The sequence below is a fragment of the Triticum aestivum genome, chromosome 7D, assembly GCF_018294505.1.
Source record: "Triticum aestivum cultivar Chinese Spring chromosome 7D, IWGSC CS RefSeq v2.1, whole genome shotgun sequence".
Taxonomy (NCBI): domain Eukaryota; kingdom Viridiplantae; phylum Streptophyta; class Magnoliopsida; order Poales; family Poaceae; genus Triticum; species Triticum aestivum.
The window spans coordinates 236,589,448-236,613,743 of record NC_057814.1 but is presented as its reverse complement, the minus strand read 5'-3'; positions in this window follow the sequence as shown (position 1 = coordinate 236,613,743).

The window sequence follows — 24,296 nt, the reverse complement described above, 5'->3', positions numbered from 1 at the left end:
CCGTCAGACGCAGAAGTTGTCGCTTGACGGATGAAGCCGAGCCGATACATTAGGCGGACGAAGTGAGCGAGACCAAAACGGGTCAGACGTGGAGTGGCAATCTCCGAAGCTACCATAGAGTCAATACACTCTAGTGGTACTTAGAATCAAGTCTTACAATGTTTTTCTTTTTCTAACATGGACAGTACTTTCACTCATTTAGGCCATCCTCTTTTTCTCCCTGCAAAAATAAAATAAAATTGCTGCTTATAATTTTGTTTTGGATAAATATATAAACAGGTTGCCTGCTTACAAAGCTAATATACTCTCTCATGCTGCTAGGCTTGAGCTGATTAGATATGTTTTCTCTGCTATTCCTATGTGCTACATGACTAACATTTTGTTTAGCAAGAAATTTATAGCTAAACTCACTGCTATTATTATGAATTCTTGGTGAACAGGAATTAGAGAAAATAATTCTAATAGAAGCCTTTGTCTTAGAGCTTGGTATAAGGAATTTGCAAGCTGTAATGAAGGTCTAATTCTTGCGGCTTCTTGGAGACTTGCTAAAGCCCCTTCTTCTCATTTACACCTTGTGCTTAAATCCAAATATTTCCGTGATGCCTCCATTTGGACTACCACTCCAAACACTCCCAAATCAGCATTCTGGTCCTCCATTTTCAAAATGATTTCTAAGCTCAAAGCTCATTTTTTTCTACCAAATCACGCAAGGGAATATCTCTCGCTGGAGAACTCCTTTGTGTTCTCATTGGGCTACGGTTCATGATCAACTCATTATTCAGCGTCCTGGATACAAATATCCTTCTCTTGTTAAAGATCTTTGGCTCCCGGGACAAAAAGTCTAGAACAATAATCTCATTCACTCTCTCTCTTCCAGCAGCTTTTAGCGTCTGCTATTATCCAAACTGAGATTATTAATATAGATTGTCCTGACATGTCATGCTCGGATCTTACTCCTAATGGAATTTGTTCTTCCAAATCCACTTAAAAATCATGTTTGCGGGATATTCATGGCAATCCTAGAAATTCCCCTTCTTAAGTTTCCTTGCAGGTTAAAAATCTCCTCAACATGATTTGGAAGCGAAAGTCCATGATTCCCAGAGTACAAAATTTTGCTTGGAGGCTTCTTCAGAAAGCTCTCCCCACTGGTTTGAGGGCTAGCCGCTTTTCTATACATATTTCTGAATTTTGTTGCAGATGTGGCCAACAGGAGAATGAGATACACCTCTTTTCTTTGTGATTTTGCTAGAACAGCATGGTACTGCCATCCATATTAGATCAGATGTTTTATTTCATAGTCATTCCAATATGCGCAACATTATTCCGGCTTTGCTTAACATGAATCGTCCACATGCTTCTGCTTCAAACATTCTCAATTTTATGTGGTGCCTTTGGAAAGTAAGAAACGACTATCTTTTTGACAGGAAGAAGGCTCTCCCTCACCACATTAGTAGAAAAAAGCCTAGTAGCAGCGTTCAAAAAACGTGGTTACCGGCGCAGAGCCCAGACGCCGGTAGTATAACGCCAGTGATAAGTCTCACTAGCGGCGTCTGCTTCCAACGCTGGCAGTAATGTCTTACTACAGGCGTGTGTGAGCCACACCTGAGATAAATATGTTATTGTTGGCGTCTGACGTACGTCAACACCATCCAAGAGTGTTGGTATTAAAGAAAATTGTGTTGCATCATGTGGAATCACATTACATTACAAAAATGCATTGCATATGAAATCACATGATATTACCTAAAGGCACTGCAGCTGAAATCACATTATATTACCTAATTAAAGGCCATTACTGACGGTGTCCTGGATAAGGGGGTACTAACCCAGTCGTCCCATTCTCCTCAGGTTGGGCCGACGAGCCTTCATTCGTGATCAAGATGGACTCCGGAGCCTGTACGCAGGAGGTGTGATCAAGACCGCCTCCCTCGAAGACTTGACGTATATATACTCCAAGATCTCTGCTGCTGCCTAGCTCTTAGTTACCGACCTTGTAACCCTAGATACCCTCCCTGGCATGTATATACACTACAAAAAAAAGACACATCTGTGACATTTTGGGCCGAACGAATTTTTTTCTGTCATACATATGACACTTCTATGACGATAATTGTGACAAAACCCGGTATCATCATAGATGTGGTGGGCTCCTACTTCTATGACAAAAAATCATGACAGAAAATGGGCTTTTCGTCCTGGGCGGGCCGGAGACGCAGCAGCATCACATTCTTTGGGCCGTCCATGACGGAAAAAACCGTGGTAGAAGTGAGGGCGAGGAAAATTTCGGGGAGTTCCCGGTTACGGTGGGAGGTCGAGGGCCGAGCGATGCGCGTTTCTCTCGTACACGTGCACGCGTGTGTGCGAGGCGTTGGCTCTAACTGAACCCGAGCGAGGCGTTGGCTCGAGTGATTGCACTGCAGGCTACGCGTTACTGAGCCCGAGTGATCGATCGATGGCTGTTAACTGAATCCGATCGAGCGATTCCTTCGCTACTGCTGCTAACTGAAGCCGATCGATGCTGCCTCTGGATGAACAGTGAGCGTTGCTAGGGGGGTTTGGATGAACAGTTCCCGGTGGGGGTGGATGAACAGGACCCCGTGGTGTTGTCTTTGGATGAACAGGACCCTGATCGATCGAGCCGGTTGGGGCTGGATGAACAGGACCCCGTGGAGGGCAGGATGAACAGGACCACCCCGTGGAGGGCAGAATGAACAGTAGACGGTGGAGGGCTGGATGAACAGTAGCCCGTGGAGGGGTGGTTGAACAGGAGCCCGTGGAGAGGGCTGGTTGAACAGTAGCCGGTGGAGTAGCGCGTGGTGGAGGCTGGATGAACTGGAGCCCGTGGATGAACAGTCGCAGGTGGAGGTTGGAGGAGGTCGACGGTGGATGAACAGTAGCCCGTGGAGGCGGGAGGGGGTCGACGGTGGAGATGAACAGTGTCCGTGGAGTCCCGTTTTGCGGTACGCCACACCCCTCCCGATGAACAGGACCCCCGTTTCGACCGTAGCGCTCCAACACAAGTCCGTTTCCTCCGTTTTGCGGTACGCCACACCCCTCCCGATCAACAGGACCCGCGTTTCGACCGTAGGAGGTCCGTTTCCTCCGTTTTGCGGTACGCCAGACCCCTCCCGATGAACAGGATCCCGTTTCAAACGTGGCCGGTCGAACACAAGGCCGTTTCCTCCGTTCTGCGGTATGCTAGGCCTTGTTTCCATCGGTTGTTCCGTCCAAGCCCTCCCGATGAACACGACGACGCATTCCGTTCCGACCCAGCCGGTTGGCTCCCCATGAACACGACGACGACGCTGTTTCTCCGTTCCGACCCAGCCATGTACACGAGCCCTGGCCGTACGTATGCGCGAGTAGGCGTTCGAGACCCTACCCGTATGTACATATGTGGCCGTATTTTCTTTCTTGCACACTGGCCGATGTACGTACGTGTACATGCTACGTGCGCGCCTCTACATCGACCAGTATGTACGTACACGTTCGCGACCAGAATGACAATGCTACGTACGCTTCGACCAGGTGGGTCCCGACTGTCAGGCACTTCCTTGCCTGCGAAGATGTAGCTGGTGGGTCCCAGCAGTCAGGGGGGCGAATCGTTTTTTTTGCCCGGACGCACTTCCTTGCGTGTGAAGATGTAGCTGGTGGGTCCCAGCAGTCAGGGGGAAACGTTTTTTTTCGCAAAATACAGTGGCCCATCTGGTGGGTCCCAGCTGTCAGGTGGAGGAATCATTATTTTCCGCGTAATAAGGAGGCACTTCCTTGCTGCGGACGTGGACCTAGCTGTCAGCCTTTCCACGTACAGTCCACGTCCGATGGAAGTCCTTCCTTGACCACGTTGACCACGCCGTGCCGAGAGCACCAGGGCGGTGGACGACGGCGAGGCCTAGGAAGAGGACGACGGGGAGCCGGGGAAGACGCGGCAGTGGAAGCCCGCGCGGAGAGGAGTACGAGGGTTCACTGGTTCGGCTGCGGTGTGAGGCTGCCGTCGCCGCAGGGCCTGGCCAGCGGTGGGAATAGTAGGGGGCGGTGAGGCCTCCGCGGCAGCACAGCCGGCCACGGGAGGCAGGAGCATGTGGCACGACCAGCGCTGCTTTGGGCGGCTGGAGCAAGAAGACCAGAGGTTGAAGAAGCACTACGGCCGTTGGATGGACATCGTACGGTCACTGGAGCTAGAATCGTTCATATTGACTAAAGTTGACAAAGGCCCCGTCCCAGTCAACTTAGTAGGCCCACAAGTCAGCCTCCCACCATGGTGGGTCCCAGCTAGCAGGGGGAGTATTCATTTTTTTGTGAGTAATAAGGAGGCACTTCCTTGCATGCGAAGATATAGCTGGTGGGTCCGAGCTGTCAGCGGTGGTAACATTTTTTCGCGAAATACAGAGGCCCTTTCGGTGGGTCCCTGATGTCAGGTGGAGGGAATCATTATTTTGCGCGTAATAAGGAGGCATTTCCTTGCGTGCGGCCGTGGACCCAGCTGTCAGCCTCTCCACGTACAGTCCACTTCAGATGCATGTCGGTCGTTGACCACGTTGACCAGGCCGCGCCGAGAGCACCAGGGCGGTGGACGACGACGAGGCATAGGAAGGGAACGACACGAAGGCAGGGAAGACTCGGCAGTTGTTTCCCATGCGAAAGGGAGTACGACTGTACGAGGGTTTACTGGTTCGTCTGCCGTCGCCGGAGAATAACAGCAGGTGTGGGTGAGTAGAGGGATGGCTAGGCCAGCGATGGGAGTACGGTGGGGCGGTGAGGCCTGCGCGGCAGCAGAGCCGGCCGCGGGGAGGAGGGAGCATGCAGTCCCGCCGGCGCTTGTTTGAGCGGCTGGAGCAGGAAGAGCAGAGATTGAAGAAGCACGACGGCCGTTGGATGGCCATCCAACAGTCACTGCTTGTGCGTCAACCTTTTTTTTAGGAAAGCCTCAAATCTGTGGAAAACAGCATACAACCCATCTGCCATTATTTCTAATAATTTACAGCCCATTTGCTAATTATTAAGGTTTTTTTGAGCCCATATTCTTATTGTTAGCATTACAGCCCATATTGTGGCCACGGTTAAAAAATTATACGAAATTTTGCATATTTCGGTGCGGTCCGAACTGTTTTTAATCCCGAAATTTCGACTCACATTCAAACTGATTTTAAAAATAAATGTATATCAATATAAAATCCAACAAATTCTCCACGCATAAAAATTAATGTAATTTAAAATCTCGAAATGAAAAAAAAAGATATTTGAAACTAATTGCCGGTTTGATGTGTTTTAAAAATGTACATCCCATTTCTCATTACTGATGGGCCATTTTCTCGGCCAGCCGAATGAAAGCTCTCCTCGTCTTGAAAGATTTGCAGCCCAACAGGCCTAACAAAGCGACTTACTTGGCAAATCACAAAAAAACTGGGCTGTGGCCGTGGACCCAGCTGTCAGCCTCTCCACGTACAGTACTCTTCCGATGGAAGTTGTTCCTTGACCACGTTGACCACGCCGCGCGGAGAGCACCACGGCGGTGGACGACGGCGAGGCCTAGGAAGGGGATGACGCGGAGACGGGGAAGACGCGGCAGTGGAAGCCCGCGCGGAGAGGAGTACGAGGGTTCACTGGTTGGGCTGCGGTGTGAGGCTACCGTCGCCGCAGGGTCTGGCCAGCGATGGGAATAGTAGGGGGCGGTGATGCCTCCGCGGTAGCACAGCCGGCCACGGGAGGCAGGAGCATGCGGCACGACTAGCGCTGCTTTGGGTTGCTGGAGCAAGAAGACCAGAGGTTGAAGAAGCACTACGGCCGTTGGATGGACATCGTACGGTCACTGGAGCTAGAATCGTTCATATTGACTAAAGTTGACAAAGGCCCCCGTCCCAGTCAACTTAGTAGGCCCACAAGTCAGCCTCCCACCATGGTGGGTCCCAGCTAGCAGGGGGAGTATTCATTTTTTTTGTGCGTAATAAGGAGGCACTTCCTTGCGTGCGAAGATATAGCTGGTGGGTCCGAGCTGTCAGCGGCGGTAACGTTTTTTTCGCGAAATACAGAGGCCCTTTCGGTGGGTCCCTGATGTCAGGTGGAGGAATCATTATTTTGCGCGTAATAAGGAGGCATTTCCTTGCGTGCGGCCGTGGACCCAGCTGTCGGCCTCTCCACGTACAGTCCACTTCAGATGCATGTCGGTCGTTGACCATGTTGACCAGGCCGCGCCGAGAGCACCAGGGCGGTGGACGACGGCGAGGCCTAGGAAGGGAACGACACGGAGGCAGGGAAGACTCGACAGTTGTTTCCCACACGTAGGGGAGTACGACTGTACGAGGGTTTACTGGTTCGTCTGCCATCGCCGGAGAATAACAAAAGGTGTGGGTGAGTAGAGGGATGGCTAGGCCAGCAATGGGAGTACGGTGGGGCGGTGAGGCCTGCGCGGCAGCAGAGCCGGCCGCAGGGAGGAGGGAGCAGGCAGTCCCGCCGGCGCTTGTTTGAGCGGCTGGAGCAGGAAGAGCAGAGATTGAAGAAGCACGACGGCCGTTGGATGGCCATCCAACAGTCAATGCTTGTGCGTCAAGCTTTTATTTTGGAAAGCCTCAAATCTGTGAAAAACAGCATACAACCCATCTGCCATTATTTCTAATAATTTACAGCCCATTGGCTAATTATTAAGGTTTTTTTTGGAGCCCATATTCTTTTTGTTAGCATTACAGCCCATATTGTGGTCACGGTTAAAAAATTATACGAAATTTCGCATATTTCGGTGCGGTCCGAACTGTTTTTAATCCCGAAATTTGGACTCACATTCAAACTGATTTTAAAAATAAATGTATATCAATATAAAATCCAACAAATTCTCCACGCATAAAAATTAATGTAATTTAAAATCTTGAAATGAAAAAAAAGATATTTGAAACTAATTGCCGGTTTGATGTGTTTGAAAAATGTACAGCCCATTTCTCATTACTGATGGGCCATTTTCTTGGCCAGCCGAATGAAAACTTTCCTCGTCTTGAAAGATTTGCAACCCAACAGGCCTGACAAAGCGACTTACTTGGCAAATCACAAAAAAACTGGGCTGTGGCCGTGGACCCAGCTGTCAGCCTCTCCACGTACAGTACTCTTCCGATGGAAGCCATTCCTTGACCACGTTGACCACGTCGCGCCGAGAGCACCTTGGCGGTGGACGACGGCGAGGCCTAGGAAGGGGACGACGCGGAGCCGGGGAAGACGCGGCAGCCCGCGCGGAGAGGATTACGAGGGTTCACTGGTTCGGCTGCGGTGTGAGGCTGCCGTCGCCGCAGGGCCTGGCCAGCGGTGGGAATAGTAGGGGGCGGTGAGGCCTCCGCGGCAGCACAGCCGGCCACAGGAGGCAGGAGCATGCGGCAAGACTGGCGCTGCTTTGGGCGGCTGGAGCAAGAAGACCAGAGGTTGAAGAAGCACTACGGCCGTTGGATGGACATCGTACAGTCAATGGAGCTAGAATCGTTCATATTGACTAAGTTGAGAAAGCCCTTGTCCCCGTCAACTTAGTAGGCCCACAAGTCAGCCTCCCACCAAGGTGGGTCCTAGCTAGCCGGGGGAGTATTCATTTTTTTGTGCGTAATAAGGAGGCACTTCCGGTGGGTCCGAGCTGACAGCGGGGGGAACGTTTTTTTCCTGAAATACGGTGGCCCGTCAGGTGGGTCCCAGCAGTCAGGGGGCAAACATTTTTTTCGCAAAATACGGTGGCCCATCCAGTGGGTCCCTGCGGTCAGCTGGAGGAATCATTATTTTCCGCGTAACAAGGAGGCACTTACTTGCTGTAGCCGTGGACCCAGCTGAGACTCTCCACGTATAGTATACTTCCAATGGAAGTCGTTCGTTGACCATGTTGACCTCGCCGCGTTCCGTTGCATGCATGCGTCCATGGGCGTGGTGCGTCCCCACTGTCAGCCTCTCACGTACAGTCATCTTCCGATGACTCTCGGTTGTTGACCACGTTGACCACACCGTGCCGAGCGCACCCAGACTGGAACGACCCGGAGATGGGGAAGAAGGGGCAGTGGAGTCGCAGATGGAGAGGAGTGGGAAACTTCACTGGTTCGAGTGCGCGGCAGCACAGCCGCGGTGCCGCCCACGGGAGACAGGAGCAAGAACAGAGGTTGAAGAAGGAGCACGGCTGTTGGATTAACATCCAACGGTCCAGCTGCTAGAATCATTTGTTGATTAAGTTGACAAAGCCGTGCGTACACGTCCGCTTAGTAGGCCCACAAGTGAGTCACCAAATCTGACGGGTCCCAGTTGTCAACGGGATGAATAATTTTTTTCGCAAAACAAGGAGGCACTTCCTTCCGTGCGAAGATACAGCCGGTGGGTCCCAGCTGTCAGGTGGAGGAAACATTTTTTTCAGCTTAATAAGGAGGAACTTTCCTTGCGTGCGACCATGGACCTCGTGGGTCCCAGCCGTCAGGCTCTCCACGTACAGTCCTCTTCCGATGACTCTTGTTTGTTGACCACGCCGCACCGAACGCAGCGAGGCGGTGGACGACGGCGAGGCCCCGGACGGGAACGACTCGGAGATGGGAAAACGCGGTAGTGGAGTCGCAGATTGAGAGGAGGAGAAGGGTTATAACTGGTTCTGTTGCGGCGTGGGGCTGTAGTCTGTGGAGAATAACAGGAGGTGTCGAGGGGTGGAGGGATAGCCTGGCCGGCGGTGGGGTAGCGCTTCGCAGCGATGCAGGCTAAGCAGAGCCGCTAGCCGCCGGAGGCCGGACCAGGCGGTCCCGGCGATGCTGGAGGAAGAAGACGAGAGATTGAAGGTGCATGCCGGCCGTTGGATATAAATCCAATGGCTATGGATGACACAATCATTTGTTGACCAAGTTGACAACGCCCTGCGTAGGCTTCGACCTATTGGCCCACATGTGAGCCTGCAAAAATGAGGCATATATTTAGCCCATGTTTTCTAGAATGTACAGTCCATTTGCTGGGCTGGATGAACAAATAATTTCGCGTCAATCAGGCCCATTTGTATTTTCTAAGAAAACCCAGCCCATTTGCACTTCCTTGAAATACACGTATTAGGTGGGCTCGTTATATATATAATGTTATGTTAGAAGGAGCAATTAATATCAAAGAATAAACCGAAGAGGCACATTATATATATATATATATATATATATATATATAATTAAGAAATTAGCGAGTTATTGCTCAAAATAAAAATGAGCGCGTTATTATTAAATTGGTCCTTAAAATCTTCGCAAGCTTTTGTACGCAATCACCAGGATTTTCCTTGCCTGTGAGTAAAAAACAACCAGGATTTTCCTTGCCAACTTCCGTTAAACATTTACTTTTATAAGTTAATAACACGTGGGATGTTTTTATAATGTATATATAAGTCTCTATAAAATATACGATAATAGTAATAATATAAATATATATATATAATGTGGTTAGAAGGGAAAACATAAATTGGACGCAGCATTACTTTTATAAGAGACCTGCGTTTTATACCCCACAGTAGGCATACTAACAAGTTCACACACAAATACAACAGAAAAAGTAAACATTCATATCAAACTCAGGTTCACAGGACACGTTCATATTCATAGCCAACATTCACTATCAACAACTCAAAAGATTCATATATACACAAGCACAGCATATCTATGCATCCAAATGATTGATAGATCACACGACAATATTCATACATAATTCACAAAAAGATTCAGATATACACATGTTCAGTATGTTTATGCATCCAAATGATTGAGATCACAGCCAATATGATCCATGGACGAACTTTAATTACCTAGGGTATAGACTGGTAAATGGTGTTCAATCGGAGGTACTTCTTGCTAAAATTAGTTCTTGTACGAGTAAACTTTCGAGTACATAAGAGGCAGCACAGACAATCTGAACTTTGCTTGTAGGTTTATCCTCAAATAGTGGCCTCGTGCCGAGGGAGGTTTGAGCAACTTGGCCACTACTTTCATCCAACTAGTTTACTGGCTCATCTTGGTCCTGTATCTTGCCAAAATTCTACATTGCAGACGAGAAAGGAGGCGGTTGAGAAAATGAACCACCCAATTTTTTTGTGCAGTTCAACTGAAATGGAGCATCCTTGGCGTGCAGACTGATTAAGTGCCAGATGAATATACGCGTCAACCAACTTGTCTGGAATCTTTAGACTCCATGCCATATAGTTCGCTACCATATGTGCCGATAACCAAAAGGCACAAGTTGGGACCAAAGACTGGACTGCGTTTTTCTGGGCTATGCACCAAGCAATATTTTTGGCGTTCACTCTCCTAATACTTGGAGGTTGACAATTGCTTGACGCCGGTTGATACTCGAATGAATATAGGCACTTCTTGTCAACATCGATGCTTGTCTGAGTGAACTTTGGAGTACATAGCAGCAACATAAGTACCTGTCCATCTGATCATTTTGTGCAGTTCTACTGAAATCACCCGATGTAATGATTTGCCTGTGAGTTCGGGCTCCAAATTACTCCTTTATGAAATCGGCAAACAGTAGCACAATACCAAATTACCAATACATATGACAGGCACAATAATCAGGATAAAGACCAGTACTAACCTGTGTGAGGTAGCATATCAATTACTATTTCCTTTGACTGGAAGCCGAGATAAGCCAAGCGACTGACAGCAAAGGAAGAAAGCAAGCGGAGATTAGCGACTGACAGGAAAGGACGGAAGCTGTCGAGGCAATGAAGCACCCAAAGTTTTTGTGCAGTTCCACCAAAATCGAGCATCCCTGTTGGCACATATATTGAGAGAGTGAGATTACTGTAATAGTGGGACTAGTTGATGAAACATACACTAACAAATAGAAGCACCCTCATTATCTTAATGGGTAAAGTTAGCAACATAGTAGTCTTGCTTAAAGAGAGGTATTAGTTTATTTAATCAGTGCCAATTAGCTCAACTCAACACTCAAAGCATTGCCATTTATCATAGGTTGCAAAACTTTAACGTGCAAAGATAAAGGAGTTTCTCATGACAGTAGCACGATACAAATAGAGATGACAACAAACTAATATGGATGAAGGCCTTAGGCCCGTACCAACCTGAGAAAAAAACTTATTCATGTAGTCCCATAAGAGATGATAAAGCACTCACTGGAATCACACAATAGTATATATTTTTGTGCACTTCAAATGTATGGTTGAAATCACTCTTTTTTACCAGTGCTGAGATTATATCGAAAGATTATCAAGAACTTCCAGCAGAGTTAAAGCACCGGCTGGGATACAGTTCATTGTATTGTCTTGTGTAGTTCCACTAAAATGTATGATTGGCACAACATGATCCCTGTTTGCACAAGTAGGAACAAGGTGAAACCTTCATTATCTTAGTGAGAAAGGATAGGAAGACATTAGCATATTACTCAAACAGTAGCATCAAATTCATGATGGACAATACGCAAAACATTGCCTCATTGAACCAATGGCAATAAATTGACATGCAAAACAATAGCACTATTATGTCATGACACTAATAATATTCCCTCCCTGCTCCACCACATGATTCACCTCCATAGACAAACATACACACGTACACGATTCAGCATAGGGTCCTACTAAAGATTTGTTTAACTCCAACAGGAAAATTAGCCAGTAATAAATTAGTGGTACTTAAGTACTCCTAATTAATTAAATGAGACAGCAGAAGTGGAAGGGCTCCCTGGAGGATCGTCTCACATGTAAGGTAGTCGTTGCCGGAGCCCTTGAATGGCCTCGACTAAGGCCTCTAGCTTCAGCAAGATCGCCTTGGCACTGTTTATTCTTCTTCTTCTTCCTCTTCATGCTCTGTTTCTCTTTCTCCTCACCAGTTGGTGAAACCAAGTACATGATTCGCCTTCTAATTCAGAATTGGTTTTGTCACTGAGGGAGTACAAGTGTACTAGTAAAAAACAGCATTATTTTCTCATGGCAGTCGGAAAATAGAGATGAACACATGCATTAAATATCATTCTTACCTAAAGGAAGGTTATGGCGCCAATATAGATGATGAGGATTGGAACACAGATCTCCCTTTGTGCAGTTCCACCAAAATGAACCAACTGTTCCATTCTGACATTCCAGTTAAACAGCACAAAAGTCACTTCCTTTAAGAAGAGTTTTGTGCAGTGCACCAAAAGGTCACAACAGCAACCATTTGAAATGGATATCCCTGTTTGCACAAAAAGGCACAGAGGAAACAGTCAGAGTCTCAAACAATTACAGGCAAAAACATTTGGCTAAACTTGTCATGGCTTATAACAGTGGCATGGCTTCATTTTTACCAGGGACATTAGATTAAGAACAGCTAACGCTGCGTTCGGTTCACAGGTTTGGTGCAGGATTTTCGTAGGAACACAATTCCTACGGTATTCTTTCCCTTCCAACCGTTCGGAACACAGGAAAGGTGAATAGTGTTTCATAGGAAAGCTGGTCTGGTAGTACTGATTCCATAGGATTAGAAACATCCACGCGCTGCTCATTTTTTGGGCGGAAGCCCGAGGCAGGCGCTCGCTGCCATGCGTTAGACAGGTTGCTGTGCTGTGTTGCCGGAATAAAAAAATCAACCTATGTGTGGTACGTGAGGTGAGGACAAGAGTAGTCACTGTGCAACTGAATAAACAAATAGCATCTCATACTGCCAAGCATGCTACTCTAAAAAAACAAATATGTACATTTCGTAGTCCATCCGAACACATTCTCTTGAGAGTTTCCTCCGGTTCGCTGTTCCATAGTTTTATACCTACATTCCTTTCCTATTCCTCTATTTTCATCAAGACCTATGTTTTCTGCCCCTTTATTCCGAATGGAGCCTAAATATTTGGTATAAGGGCATGGGACAGTGGGTGCACCAGCAGTCCAGCACCATGTACGTAAACAGGGGCATAAAGTGGTGATTCATAGTTTGTTGCCCCGAGAAACAAACATCCAAGAAACATATCTGGGTTGGTCCCATTTTTGTTCACCCTAGCCACCTACTGCTATGTGTGGATAGCAAATCTAGTCCTGGTCATACCACTGTGTACAACGTTACCCCTATATTTCCCTTTTCGACTAAGAGACCGGTTGGATGACCAATCTGTACTACTTTCACTCCCTTTCCTTCCTGTTTGTACCAAGTCCGATGTACTCCCTCCGTTCGGAATTACTTGTCGCAGAAATGGATGTATCTAGATGTATTTTAGTTCTAGATACATCCATTTCCGAGACAAGTAATTCTGAACGGAGGGAGTACATACTAAATTCCCCCACCCCCACTTTATTTCTTGTTTGAACCAAGTACTCCCTCCGTCCGGAATTACTTGTCATCAAAATGGATGTGTCTAGAACTAAAATACATCTAGATACATCCATTTCAATGACAAGTATTTTCAGACGGAGGGAGTACAAGATTCGACTCCATGAAGTAGCTTTACCTCTAACAATAGAAGAAAAAAAATGTGACGTTGGACCATCCGATCGAGAGGGGCTGAGAGGTAGTAAAATGATGCACATGCAGCGACGTAGTGAGCTGGGGAAGTAGAGCTAAGGCGGTTTCGAACAAAGATATACCTGAAGGTCGTCGGGATGTGGATAGGTGGGCGGCGGGAGGCCAGATCCGCCCACAGGCAACAACAAAGGGATCGGAGGACCTCCCGCGCCGGCGCTCGGCCAGAGATAACGGTGCGGCCGGCAGTGGGTCTCCTCCCTCGCTTTCGACGACGGCCTAAACGCTGCCCCTCCTCCCCTTCACCGGCGGAGGGGGATACGTTCGGATCTGTAACTAGCGGTGAGGATAGAAAGCCAGTGTTTTTTGAAGGGAGAAAGACAGTGTTACTACCCCTATCTTGTTTAGATCTGGAGAGGATGAGAGTGTGTGAATAGAGCAACCCTAGCAAGCAAGCGCAGAGGCTCTGGCCTATATATACATAGTGGGGTAGTTTTCCTTTTTCACTCCATCAAAACAATCGTTTAAAATTGTGTACTACTACATGCCAGGTCGCGGTTTTTTTAGTTGTTGATTGTTTTTTGAGATAGCTACCCGCTTGTTCCAAGTGGTGTTACGGTGTGCCAGGTTGCACTTTGTATCGTTCAAGTCTGGTACTACAAGTCCCTCCATTAAATGGACAACCAACCCCTCGTAAAAATTGTGAACAAGCCCACGGCTAAAATTAGCGGAAACGTGGGTTGCCCCAACATGCATTATTATTTATATTTTCTACTCCCTCCGTTCCTAAATATAAGTCTTTTTTATAAGCCACACCTAAGACAAGAATTTTTTTTATTAGCAGTGAACCCCACATGTCATAGACACAAAAATTGTGGCAAGATTCCCTTAGGCAAGCCAAAGTGTGTCTAACAATTTGAGCAACTCAGGTTAGGCAAGTGTGGCAAGTGTGGGAAAAATAATGTGGCAACATAAGACAAACATAGTCACAATCCAAACAGCCCCGTAATTTTTTGTGTCATGCATGAAAATTTGGTTAGTTAAATTTATAGTCAAAATTTGGCAAGGTGCATCAAATCAACACATGCAAGTATCAAAAGGAAAGTCACGGCATGCATGCATGCGTTGTACTCCCTCCGTTTCCAAATATAGGTCTTTTTAGAGATTGCAACAAGTGACTACATACGAAGCAGAATATGTCTACTCCTACATACGAAGTAGCCCATTTTAAATGTGTAAAAAGACTTATATCGAGTGCAGTGCTTTGATGTGTCGCGTCAACTCGTACAAGACCGAGAAATTTGATTACTACAACGCCCTCTCCCTCGCGGAGTGAGCTCCGGTGCCTTAACTGCACCTGCCTTTGGCTGCATGACAGGAGGGCCAACCACTTGTTGGGCCCACCTGTCATAGACGCAAAGGCAGGAGCAGTAAGTAGAAGCTTTCGCTACACGCTATCCCTCCCGCACGAGGTGGACGGACATGCAGCAGTGGATTCGATACTGTAGAAGTAGGAGTAACATCATTGTTCGTCTTCTCGAAGAGGCGAAGAGCCAAGCGCAACCCGAACGTGGCAGTTGCGAACGCTCGCGTGGTGCGGTTCCTTGGAGTACTAGCCAGGCTCTTGCATGAGACAAAATTGCTATTGTTTAACCATTAAACTCCATTATCCATTGGTTGATACTCATTCTGCATAGGTCCACGTGCTTAGCACCGTTTCCTCCTGGGGTCACCAATGTTTATTTGCTAATTAATAGCATTGCATGCAATGAACTAGCCATTGCAAGTCATTAAAAGCATGCACACCTCTCATCTCTTATTGGTTGATATGTCAAGAAACAAGAAACAAGGTAGAAGTTAATGCACCGCGCCTAAGTGTTTTGGGACTATTTGGTTTTCGTAAGATGACTTACACACCTAGACGGAGGGAGTAGTATAGCCCTGTAAACCAGAAAGGAGTATTTGCCTTTCTAGAGATTTCAACAAGTGACTAGACTGCACCGTGTGCAGTACTCCCTCCCTTCCGGTTTATAGGGCTCAAATATCAAATCTCATGAACCAAGGCATTTTGCGATTGGAGGAATGTATCTCGTACTTTACAAAACTACCCTAATTAAACTCATGCATTAATTACGTAGTTCTCTCGTTTTCCTCTCCGCCTTCGTCGCGGTGCACAATATTGAGCACTCCTATATGACTAGCCGCTCTATCTACATGCGGGACATTTCAAAGCATCCGGGCCCGCGTGCCATCCACCAAATCACAGCGAGGTGCTACAGTCGAGACTCACCTGTCACCCCGGTGTGGCCGTCATGACCCGTCATATCACAAAACCCACACCTTTACCAGCAGTGGTAAGGTGGCCTCCAAGTTGGACTGGACGAAGCAACCATCATTTCACTAGAACGCTCGTTCAAGCCCTTTCTTCCCTTTCTTGAAGAAAACCTCACTCCAGGCTACTCACTTCTGCCATTTTTCTTCTGTACCGACGAAGGAAAGGTGGGCGAATCAGTTATGCTGCTATATTCATTCCAAGAATCTTCTTTTTGCGAAGCACCGACCGATTCTCACATCCTATTCTTTTCCCGTTTTCATTGCGATTGTGGTTTCCTTTTGATTGCTTTTTGTTTGTCAGTTCATTGATGGATCCTGGAGCACTAGGCAAAGAGTTGCCGGCGGACAACCCAGTGGAGACAGCGATCTCCAGGAAGCGAGCACCGACCAACGAGTTGACCATGTTGGCGGGCCAACCCATGGAGACGAAGAACTCCAAGAAACAAGCACTGGCCAAAGAGTTGAGGACGTTGGCGGACGAACTCCTCAAAGAAAGTTGGAAGAACAACAAGGGCCCCACCGTGCCTACCCCAGGAACTCTAATTTCCACCTATGTGAGGCTCAAGACCGAGTTTGAGGAGATAGTCGCCGTTGAGAAGCAGTATTCCCCTGGCAAGGTGATGGCCCCCATCGAGGACGAGGAGATGGCCCCCGGAGGGATGAGATCCCCCGGTGAGCTGCAAAGGGTAAAAAATAATGGCTTATTACCATAGTTGTGGTTTTTGATTATTTGCAATGTGCTTGCTAATATGTTAGGGTTGTGCAGGTGCCGGTGGACGTCCTTGATGATTCCGATGTCGTGGCCCGTCCTGTTGGCATCGCCCCGGAGATCGATTCCGATGCCGCTGTCCATCCTGTGGACATCACCCTAGAGATCGATTCCGATGTCGCGATCAGTCCTATGGACATCACCCCAAAAATCGATTCCCATGCCGTTGTCCGTGCTGTGGTCATTGCCTGAGAGATCGATGACAAGAAATAGTTGGTCGCGCTAATCCTTCAGGGTAGTTTGCATTGCCCTGTGTTTAATTACTAGAACGATGCGTGTTATCAAACCATCTTAGGGCTAGTGCACTGTCTTGTGTGGGCGGATCTTGCTACTTTTGTTTGATACTGAATCATGTGATGAATCATGAGAACCCTCTCCGAGTTATGGAAACAGATGTATCCTCACCAGCTTTTGATGTAATATATGGCATGCTTAGATGTAAGTTTGAACTGTTTATCATATCAGTAGGGCTTGTTTGATGATTCTTGGTGTTAGTAGGCTAGCTACTGTGCGAGCTATAGTACTTGCAAAACACTCACCGAAGAGAAACGTTGGGGCTGATGAGCTCGTGGTACGCTTATACTTATCCCTCGTCGATCGACCAATAGCCCTAGCTCCTAAAATTGTAGGCTTAGCGATCGATCAGACAATAGTCGACATACATTCAGTCCTCATTTGGTTCATAGGGTAGGAAAATCATAGCAAAAGTACAAAGAACGTGCAACACAAAATCATAGCAGTGCAGAGACGTACTCCCTCCGTTCCAAAATAGATGACCTAGGCGGGCTAGTTTGGCCTAGTGGGTTTCAGTGATATGACGTGGTACAGTGCCGTCCAGTCTTAGCGTGTGGTAGCAGTATTGCGGGTACAGTAAGTTTTCTTGAAGAAGCAGAATTCAACGAAGTCATGATGGTTCCTTCGTCCGAACAACTTACAGTGGGAAAGGTTGGGCCTGCGATATGACCGGGGTAGACCAGGATAATTTTGTGCATGGCAGGTGGACCAGGATGGTCAACGTCCCACATGTCGGCGAATGAAAGTATTCTTTCCGATATAGAGGATGAGCAATGAGTATTCATTGTTTATTTTTTATGAAAGCTATTGTCTCCACTGTTACGACGGAGGAGTGTGAAACACGGCAGCCCAGTGAACTTGGCATGTGCACCACTCCCTCCTTCCTCATGTAATGCCCAGGTTACAGCTTTTTCTCACTTTCTCTCTATCTATTTCCTCTCAAATGTTTTTTACCTTTCTTTTTTTAAGACACAATTGTTTTTTATGCCTTTTTTTAGAATTATTTTTTATACCTAGGAGCACGGGTAGAGACGGGCTCTTGCAGAGCCCACTCCTTGACTTTGTCAATGCCTCTCTCTCCTCCACATAAGGAGTACTACTTGCTATGCATGCATGCGGCGGGCAACTGGTGTCTTGAGGGGCCAGGGCGGTGAGAGCGGGCTCCGGAAGCGGTACAGACTCCAGCATGGCCCACCTCACATTATCACCATATATTTCTTGGAGTCCGTGCGCGGCGGGCGGGCGATTTCTTCTCCCTCCCCCATTTCTCTCTTCTCAGCCGACGCCCGCCGAGCGATTAGATTTCGGCTATCGACGGTTTATTCAATTACGGTCCCACATGTCAGTGAAATTGCAAGACAACGCGTGTCCCCTCTGGTGAGCGGCGTGCGAGCCGGACTGTCGGGGTTGCGATGCGTACGAGTCGTAAGTGTGCCGCCTTTTCCTTTAGAACTTGTGAAGCGTAACATTTTCGCGCGATCAACCGATAGAAATCCATAACAAAATGACGAGGGCGGTGCTTTCCCGCCCGTTAGGCGGGCTAGTTCGAGTGATATGACGTGCTACAGTGCCGTCCACTTGCTCCATTTTTATGTAAGCAAGAGTTTACACTCTTACGCGGGAGGAGTGCGAAACACCGCGGATCTGATTTTGATCGAGGGATAACTGTTCCCTGCCAAATAATGGAGGATTGTTAGCGATTATAGCATGATAGTTAGGGCATCTTCAGCGCTAGCCCACAAATTTACACCAGCATCTGTCCGAGGACACTGATGGATGCCATCCGATGCTGCTTGCATACCTTTCGACAACTATATGAACTAACCGGACGAAATTCGTGCAAATAAAGCAAATTTCAAATTAACCGGATGAAATTCATTACATTTCGAAAACTTTTCCTACAAACTGGACGAAATTCATTACATATTTCGCACAAACCATACTAAAACCTACTGTAAACCTAATCTAAACGATCGCCGGCGCCCGACCACCATGTCCGGCCATGAACCCGAGAAAGCCGGCCATTGCCTTTGCCTCCTCCTCATCCGCCTCGATAACCTCCTCCTCCAGAGCGGTGGCGACCTACCGTGTACTACTCTTCCTCGCTGCCGGCTGCGCCTGCGCACGCGCGCCGGCTTCATGGTTGTGGCGGCGGAGGGCGGCCGGGGGGTGCCGGCGATCTCCTTCGTTTGCTCCTGCGACAGTACGTCGAAGAGAGCTTTGGAGCGCGCCCGGAGCGGAGCCACCGATGTCCCTCGTCTGCTCCTGCGACAGTACGTCCAAGAGAGCTTCGGAGCGCCAGGAGGCCATGGTTGAAGTGGTGCCGACAGAAGGAAGGGACCGGAGGAGAATAAGTGTCGGTCTTTGGCTATGGCTGGGAGCTGGGGCTCAAGTTAATATAGCGGGCGAATGGCAATGAGCCGCGACAGACGGATGGACAACTGGCGCCGGAGTAGGTTCGTCGGGCGTGAATGCGGACGTTGCTTCAGTGACTTAACTGCAGATGCGTTTGGGTTACTGACATGTGGGCCCAACGGGCATCTGGCCCGCATGTCAGTGACACACCAATTGCACCTGCAGTTAAGTCCGGTGAATGCGGCATTGACATTCTGGAGAGACGGTGACCGTTTCAGGCGGGAAGCGCGCGCTAGCGATGGAAGGGGTTTCGGTGTGCAGTGGCACTAAGATCGGTCGCTCACGATAGTACATACTCCGTACCATACTACCATAGTACCCTCTCTAGCTTAGGCTGTTTTATAGATTGTCGTTGTGATGGACGATATACATGAGCAAGGCAGTCCGAGTATGACCGTTGTTGTTGAGCCAGGTGAATACATGCTCGGCGTTCGCGTAGGCCTCCATCAAACGTCTAAACAGTAATGTCAGGCATCGCCGGGGCGCGTAGGTGATGGGCTCGCCGTTTGCGTTGCGCCATGAGCAGGACTTTGATTTAGAGGGCGACGTGCATGCATTAGCATGCTTTGACAGCGTGAGCGTGAGTGTCTGACGCGAAGTATTTCATTTTCATTTGGCTGACTAGGGTGCGTTGGAGCGACGAGTCCGTGGTTTGATTCCCCACGTACGCATAATTTTGGTTAGTATTTCTTTCTCCATTGACAGGTAGGCCCGCGTAGATAGATAAAGAACACGAGCTGATGAGGCGCATGCGGACTGTTTGACTGGTCAACCAGACAAATACGGAGCTATACGCTGAGCCAGTGACCGTATAATCATCATATCTCGTATACAATGATCAAAGTGAGCTATCAAGACAAGTTCGATGACCGCCAATGCATTTTACTCGGTAATAAATGACCAGGATTGAAGGGAAATCCAAATTTGCTTCGTCTTCTGTCCTTGAGCTCTTGACAAACCAATGCACTATACGGTTGTCCGGCCACTCCACCCCAGAGCTCTCACCAAGCGTCGTTCATGCCACCGCGCCACACACTAACCGGTAAGGCAGCGATGGCATCCCGCCGCGCTGAGTTCCTCGCCGCCCACGACCGCACACAAAATGGTAGGGAAGCGATGGCATCCCGCCGTGCCGAGTTCATCGCCGCTCGCGACCTCACAACTATGTGGGAGGAATTTGAAGATGCCAAGGCCGAATGGGTGGTAGAGCAATAGGCGGCCAAAGCCGCACAGAGGGAGCGGAAAAGTCAGAAAGCACTCAAGAAAAGAGAGGCCCACCGCCGCAAGAAAGAAAAGGATGCACGCGCTACTGCGGAGAGGTCGGCGGAGATCCAAGCACGGTGGGGGTGTCGCCGACAACGCCAGGAAGGAGAACGACGGCGTCTGGCCAGCATGTGAGAAGTAGTAGTACTAGTAGTTAGTGTGTGTGTCTGTGTCTGAGTACGAGCATGTACCAATACTACTAGTTACTACTGTAGTTTTTAGAGAAAATTACCAGTACATTAGCCTAGACTAAATGGAAAAATTCCTATCCTAAGCATCAAATGGCATCTCTTTCTCTATAGGAATTGAGATGCATGTCATCTCACTTCCTATGATTTTCATATTCCTATCCTATGAACGAAAGGAGGCCTCTGTTGGAGTAACTATTGTAGCTAGCAGTACTGCTGGTACAGTAGTTTCCTTCAAGAAGCGGAATTCAACGAAGTCATGATGGTTCCTTCGTCCGAGCAACTTCAAAGTGGGAAGTGGGCCTGTGATTTGACGGCTCATTAGTCATTGTTATGCGGCGCGACGACCTGGGTGACTCTCCCTTGGAGTTCTGCGTGCATGGCAAGTGGACCAGGATGGTCGACGTCCCACATGTTGGCGAACGGAAGTATTCTTTCCGATATCGAGGAGCAAGGAAACCACGTGGTATAGTATCACTGCTGATTGGTTCGCAAAAAAAATAGTATCACTGCCGATTTATAATTATTTTTTATTTCTGATGAATGCTAGCGTTTCAACTCTTACGACGAAGGGTGCCAAACACGGCACGTGCTGGATGTCCCACACGTCAGCGAAAGGAGTGGGACATGAACAGCGTGGTAGAGCCCAACGTAAAAAAATAGCGTGGTAGAGCGTCTCCACTTCTTCCACTTCTGGGTCGGAGACCACACGTAGTAGTACTTAGTGGTATGAACGATACAAAGTGCGACCTAGAGAGAAAGACACGTCTAGTTGGAAGGTCTCGGGGCATACACGTAAACAAATATAAAAGTTAATATGTGCCTCCAACTAATATAGTAGTAGTAGAGTACTTAGGCACGTACTCCATAACATCACCGTGCATTGCACGTACAACATTTAGTGGTAGTACGTAGTAAGAGACAAATGCCGCCCAAGAGTTCCCTTCTCGACCTACTTTTGGGTGTTTGGTAGAGTGTATGGAGGGTGCCTGAGTCCACACTAGTTTAGCACAAATACACTAGAAGCATGCATGAAGAGAGCATGCATGAAGAGGGGTGTTGAGTTGAGCATGCATGAAGAGGGAACAACTATGCTGAGACGAGAACGCAACCAAACACACCCTATATGCCACGCATGTTCATACCATTTGTGCCTTTCTACTTCACATACTGCGCTACATTACTCAGGTTCGTACGTCCACTCCTGGGTACATGTTCGTCTCGTAGTTCCAGTCCCATGTGTTCTTCATATAGATGGAACGATCCTTGCATAACACATGCAACTTGATGCTAGATGTCTCGCGTGTTGGCAAAAGGATGAACAAAGCTCATATAAAAAAATAGAGTGGAAGAACATAGATTCCGGACGACTGAGAAGGAGCAAGGAACCTCGTGGTGGATCGTCTGCACTCATAATATTTAATATTATTCAGCGATATAAAATTAACCAATCATCTCCACAGTGGACTGGAAGAGTACGAAACACGGCAGCCCAGTGTAGTTACATCATACTAGTACATGGCTAACCCACGCTATCACCATATTTCTTGGCTTCCGTGCGACACCTATCTCTAGTAATCCAGCAGCCTGTATCGCTTCTCCCTCCTCGTCTCTATCAAAGTGTGGCGGGCTGGCGTTTCTGCCGTCTATTGAGGTCGGTTAACTATCACATGTTAGCGACATGCCAAGAGCATTCTAAAAAAAATTCCTTTCATGTTCCGTTTTCAAAAAGAAAAAAAATCCTTTCACGTACGAATTTGCATGTATGCTTTGAGCAACTTGCATGTCCTATACTGCTCCTGTTTGATACTCTAACTTAGCTAGAGGTTAGACTAACTCATGACTAACCCTGAACTAACTGTAGCCAAAGAGGTGTTTGGGTGACAGGGTTAGATTGACAATAAATGCACTTCATGGAGAGATAAAAGTGATTTTTCAGTGGTCCCAATGAGAACTATCTCTAGTTAGCACCTCTTGGGTGGGATAGTTTTTTTTGGTGGGTTCGGTGCAAATTGCTCCAATTTAAACCCTCATGCTTGGATACTTTAGGGCTATTTGAGCCCCAACTAGCTCAAACTAACTCTAACCCATGGGTCCAAGCATGGCCTATGGCCAGTCTCGACGCGGAGCAGTCGCGTGCACCGGGAAGCGGCGCTCTCTCGGCCGTCGCGCCACTTCAAAGCCGGCGCCAGTGAGAGGTCGCCTCCGCTCTGGTCGGGCATTAATGCGGCACAGACGCTCCAGGGCGACGCTGACCGTTTCACGCAGGAAGCGCGCGCTGGCAAGGGAGTATAGGTTTTGAACCGTTTCAGGTGTAGTACTGGTAGTTTGCAAAACTACTCAATTATTGCACTCAGTTTCCTAAGAAATTGTGGTAAAAAACGTTACTCCACAGCCCACTTCCCTTCTCCTTCCTCTTCCACCGCCCGCGCACGTCCGCGGGAAGAGTGCTAGCACAAAAAGATGCATGCATGACCACTAAAATTTCCATATTAAAGCGCCGCTCCGGCGGGAGTATGGCGTATGTTGTTACCTTCGGCCGGCCCATGGCTACCGGGCGACGGCGACCAGAGAAGAGGCGGCGGGCGGGGAATGAATGCAGCTACTGTTTGGGTTCGCCTTCCGGCTTAAATAAATGCGCAGCATCACGTGTACCCGCGGGTGCACAAATTGTAACATACGTGTCTGCTTAAGTGGGCGTCACGTAACTGGTGTGTGTGTGTGTGAGAGATTCTGAGAGACAGAATGCGTGTGTGCGACTCTACTCTTCGGACATGTACTCAACCTTTTGCATCGGGATATAAGTATAATGGTATTTACTTAAGCTAGTGATTTACATGGCCATGTTAACGTGGTTGTGTCAAAAAAAGTCACTTCCTGCTCGTGATTTGCGTTATATAATTACAAGCAAGATTCTCGTGCATTGCACGGAACATCAATATGCATTTTTTACAGAACACCTGTTGTGATTGACCCATGCAGGAGTAATCCCATGTGTAAAAACTAATGATATCTCGAGAATTTTATCGGAAAACTGGTATCTCGAGAATGTCATCGAAAAAATGAAAGATGAGGGATAAGGCGAGGAGGAGTGGAGCGTGGTGGTGACTGGTGGTCGGAATGGGCGGGGGCATGGGGATGGACGGCGCCGGCAGGCGGCAGCGGCCACCATGCATGCTAGATTGTTCCAGAGACTTATTCCTTTTTTAATTGCTGAGCAACGAGGTTGCGGGAGATAATGATGTGGAGAGAGGTGCGGGTATCTTTTGTAAAATTATCATAGTTTGCTTTCTATCCTTAGATATAGATCATACGGTCTGTATTACAAGATGGCAGGCACACCATCACCGCCAACTCGGTTTTTTATAAGGGTACAGATGATAAGTTTGCTGACTACTAAAGTAAAGTGGAATTTGTCCATGTTATGCAAGTAAATAAAGGTGATTGTTTATCATACGGGTAAGGTTGGATGAAGGGTGGTAGGAACAAATGCTCCTCCTAGAGCATGTGTGCGTGAGATGGAGTCTTAGTGTGTGTGTGTGAGAGAGAGAGAGAGGAGAGAGAGAGAGATGGAGTCTTAGTTTGTGTGTGTGTGTGTATGAGAAAGAGAGAGATGGAGTCTTAGTG